The sequence below is a fragment of the Cnephaeus nilssonii genome (assembly GCF_951640355.1).
Source record: "Cnephaeus nilssonii genome assembly, chromosome: 5".
Lineage (NCBI taxonomy): Eukaryota > Metazoa > Chordata > Mammalia > Chiroptera > Vespertilionidae > Cnephaeus > Cnephaeus nilssonii.
The window spans coordinates 92,059,652-92,064,438 of record NC_137076.1 but is presented as its reverse complement, the minus strand read 5'-3'; the positions used below and the strand labels follow the sequence as shown (position 1 = coordinate 92,064,438).

The window sequence follows — 4,787 nt, the reverse complement described above, 5'->3', positions numbered from 1 at the left end:
AGGTTGTACGTTAATAGTGGGTTTGAGGCTTGGACAAGAAAGTAAAATAAATTGGAGTTGAGATCTCCACAGCTTTCTTATCTGTCTGCTCCACCCAAGACCTAAGCAAAGGTGAAAACTACTCAAGACCATCACAATAAGGTAAGGTCTGCATCATTTGTTTTCCAGAATAGACATTCATTCCCCATTCAATGCACAGTCAATGCCTATCTGCACCAGGCCCTAGAGATAGAGCAGTAAATAAGACAAGGCCCTGCTCTCTGGGTGACTGCCTGTGAGTGAAAAGGGACAGACACACAAGCAACTGCTGCACAAATAGACATGGTTATTTCCAATAGTGACACATGCTATGAAGAAAATACAATAGGATATTGGGATAGACAGAGACTGGGGACATTCAGAAGAAAGTGACAATAGATAGGTATTTAGGAAAGGCCACAGTGAGGAGAAAAATGTATGAACCAAGACCTGGAAGATGAGAAGGAGGAAGCTATGTAAAGATGAGAGGGAGAGCATTCCCAGGGTAGAGCACTGCACACACAAAGGCATGGCGTGTGTACAGGGAATAAGGACAGTGTGACTGACTGGACAGTGGGAAGCAGAGGGACAGAGTATTATAAATGGTATTCGACAGGCAAGCAAAAGTTGGGTCATGTAGGACGTGGCGGGTCATTGTAAGAAATTTGGATTTTATTTTGTGGAGAATGAAGCTACTGGAGGGATTTCAGCCAGAGAGTGATGTGATCTGAGTTATGAGCTTTCTGCCACTCCAGTCTAATTGCATGTACTTACTGCAAATCTAGTTCTGGAAGAAAAGTTAGCTCCGAGCAAGAGCTGCCTGGGTGCAAACTGGATTAAACTCTATAGACTTTCTGTTCCCCCTGGGAGAATAGGGGGATTGTCTCCCAATAGCCACACCCTTACAAGGCAAGTGCTTTTGAGACTGTTTTTACGGTATCCAAATTGCCAACAGACTCCTGGAACATTTACCCTTGAATTTGTGGTTAAGCAGAGACTCAAAAGACTGTTCTTTTGAAGCAGAGAGTTTACTGATTGACTTGCTGAGCCTCACTGAAAAATAACAGCCAGGAAAGGCGAGTGACCTTTCTTTGTGAATGGAGATCAAGATTTTGTCCTGAACCACCCCTGGTAATGTGTGTGCTAAGGGCCCTGAACTGTGCTCCCTAAGAACGAGCAAAAGCTCTGGGCACCGAGCAACCAGCTCTGTGCTTTCCGAGTTGTGTACTAGTAGTCAAGTTGTGTAATATTGATAAGCCTTAGTTTTCTAATCTGAAAGCAGGAACTAATAATAGTACTTACCTTCTTGGATTATAACATGAATTAAAGGAAGCAATTGAATTAAGTCTGCGAGGAAGCATAAGTACTCACCATTAGGGGTCCATATTTGAAAGGTGGGTGCCTAGGCTAAGAAGTATAAACCACCCGGCCAGCATGGCTCAGTGGTGGAGTGTTGACCTATGAACCAGAAGGTCACAGTTTGATTCCTAGTCAGGGCACATGCCTGGGTTGGGGGCTCGATCCCCAGGGTGGGGCATGCAGGAGGCAGATGATCAATGATCCTCTCTCATCACTGATGTTTCTATTTATCTCTCTCCCTTTCCCTTCCTCTCTGAAATCAATAAAAATATTTTTTTTAAAAAAAGGAAGTATAAACTACCATGACACAAAGTATTCTGGGGTAAGGCCTTTTAGAAGGATAATGATGAGCCCAAGGGTTGGCAAATTATGGCCCATGGGCTAAATCCAGCCCACCCCCTGTTTTGGTATGGCCTGTGAGCTAAGAATGGTTTTTACATTTTTAGATAGTTGAGAAACATCAAACGAATGATTTTCGTGACATTTGAAAATGATATGAAATTGAAATTTCAGTGTCAATAAATCATTCTATTGGAACACAGCCAGGCTTGTATATTTACACAGTGTCCGTGGCTGGTTTCACACAAAAAATGGCAGAACTGAGCAGCTGCAGAAGAAGCTGTATAGGCTGAAAAGCTGAAAATATTTACTGCCGGGCCCTTTTCAGAAAGTTTGCTGACCCCTGCTCTAACCGGCTGAACTGGCTATACTGTAACTAAATTGTCCTTCTGTTCATATTTCTCCCCACTTACATTAAGGTTTCTCTTAACAAGACTTCAGATCCCAAGGTGGTGGTTTAGTTTCCCCCTGGATATTTGGCCTGTAGGTATTGGTGTGCACTTATACTGGGTGAACTGAAATAGGTGGGTTTAGGAGCTCATGTTCATCCCACCTGCCACCCTAATGTAAACTGAACCAATAAAGTACTGTGCACTTTCTTTTCTTTTTAAAAAAACAATCATTTATTGATTTTCAGAGAGAAAGGGAGAGAGAGAAACATCAATGTGAGAGTGTAACAGCAATTGGCTGCCTCCTGTGTGCTTCCCACCAATGATGGCGCCCGCAACCAGGCATGTACACTGACCAGGAATGAAACCGGCAACATTTTGGTACACAGAAGACACCCAACCAACTGAACCTTACCCACCAGGGCAAGTGCTGTGCATTTTCCTACTCAGTTTTTAGTGGAAAAATGAAAATGCCAAGCAGAATCACCAACTAATATCACATTACTATCTATCTATATCAGGGGTCCTCAAACTTTTTAAACAGGGGGCCAGTTCACTGTCCCTCAGATCGTTGGAGGGCCGGACTATAGTTTAAAAAAAAAACTATGAACAAATTCCTATGCACACTGCACGTATCTTATTTTGAAGTAAAAAAACAAAACGGCAAAAACACCCGCATGTGGCCCGCGGGCCGTAGTTTGAGGACGCCCGATCTATATATATAAAAAGCCAGTGACCAGAATGCCATAACAACCGGAACGACCTGTAGACCAGTCGCTATGAAGTGCACTGACTACCGGGGGCAGACGCTTAAAGCAGGAGCTGCCCCCTGGTGGTCAGTGTGCTCCCACAGCAGAAGCACCAGTTCAGAGGCCCACCAGCCCAGTGGCAGCCACTCACTACCTCAGTAGTCCTACAGGTTCAATCTCCAGAGGACGGGCCAGGCACCAACGGATCAGTGCCACCGGCATGATCCTGACAGCGCTGCCAGCCTCCTGGAACTCGGCCTCGGGCACTGCGGCCGCTTCCCCTCCCTAGACGCTCCACAAGGAAGAAAGGATACCGCCTGCAGCACCAGGGGCAACCAGCAGTGACTGACTGCTCTCCTTGTGCTTCCTCCAGGTCACTCGAGCCGGCCCCCGCCCACCCCGCTCCAGATGAAGTGTGATCACTGCACACGGAAGGAATGTAGTACAAAAACAAAACCGATGACCAAGAGAATGCCGCAGTCAACGTCTGGAGTCCGGCTCAGGAGAATGGAGAGAAGGGAGAATTCCATAAGTTGACTGATGCCAAGATATTTCTGAGTGACTGCCTGGCATGTGACAGTTGTGTGACCGTAGAGGAAGGAGTGCAAGTTTCTCAACAGAACACTAAGGACTTCTTCCGTGTTCTGAACCTTAATAAGAAATGTGATACCTCACAGCACAAGGTGCTGGCAGTTCCATGTGTCCTCAGTCTCTGCCTTATTTTGCTACTAAATTCAGCCTCGGTGTCACTGATGCATCCAGAAGGCTCTGCGGCTTCCTCAAAAACCTTGGGGCGCACTGTCTTTGACATGAAGATAGCTGCGGACTTCAGCATCCTGGAGAGTCAGAAGGAATTTGTGCGTTGGTACTGCCTGCACCGTGAGGAAGAGCCCCGGCTACCCATGAAGACCTCCGCCTGGCCCGGTTGGGTCCTATATGCAGAGTGCGTGCTGGGTCACCCCATCACTCCCCACCTATTCAGGCCAAGTCTCCCCAGCAGATCATGGGCTTTCTGGTGGTGAAGGATTACTTCGCCAGATGGCAGAACCTGTTCCCAGACAAGATTTTCCATGTCATTGTAGTCCCGTGTTATGACAAGAAACTGGAGGCCCTTCGAGAAGATGTTCCCACAGCTTTGCATAGTTCCCCAGGTGCTGACTGCATGTTAACCTCAGGAGAAATTGTCCAGATAATGGAGCAAAGTGACCTCGCGTCGTTCGACACTCTGGAGACGTGAAGGAAGAGGAGGTGAGGCTCCACGAGGGTGCCGGCTCTGACGGGTACCTGGCGCACATCTTCAGGCACATGGCCAAGGAGCTGTTCAACGAGGACGTGGGGGTGTTCACCTACCACACCCTGAGGGACAAAGACTTCCAAGAGGTCACCCTTGAAAGGGACGGAGAGGTTCTGCTATGCTTTGAGGCTGCTTACAGCTTTCGGAACATCCAGAATGTGGTCCTGAAACTGAAGAGGGGCAAGCTCCCCTGCCACTTCGTGGAGGTCCTGGCCTGCACCGGGGATGCCTAAGTGGCAGGGGCCAGGCCCACACAGAGGACGAACGTGTGGACAGGGCACTGCTGCAGCAGATGGAAGGCATCTACGCTGCCATCCCGGTGTGGCCCCCGGAGACCAGCACCCATGTGTAGGAGCTGTACCAGGAGTGGTTGGCGGGGGAGCAACTCCCCCCGGGCTCAGGTGGCCCTGCACACCAGTTGACTGGTCGCTACGACATGCACTGACCACCAGGGGGCAGCCACTCAACGCAGGAGCTGCCCCCTAGTGGTCAGTGTGCTCCCATAGCCAACCTCCGGTGGTCCCTTCCCCTGATTGGTCGGCCCCAATTGGCCCTGATTGCCGGCCAGGCTGAGGGATCCCATTTGTGCACAAATTCGTGCACCAGGCCTCTAGTAGTTAAATAATTGATATAAGGCAT

At 48.5% G+C, this 4,787-nt stretch overlaps 1 pseudogene across 1 annotated transcript; it reads left to right on the top strand.

Moving 5' to 3' along the window:
• The first annotated feature begins 3,262 nt into the window (after window positions 1-3,262).
• LOC307100793 (nuclear prelamin A recognition factor-like) lies at window positions 3,263-4,570 on the top strand (annotated as a pseudogene). The gene has a single exon. The product of its transcript is annotated as a nuclear prelamin A recognition factor-like (transcript).
• Window positions 4,571-4,787: the final 217 nt, after the last annotated feature.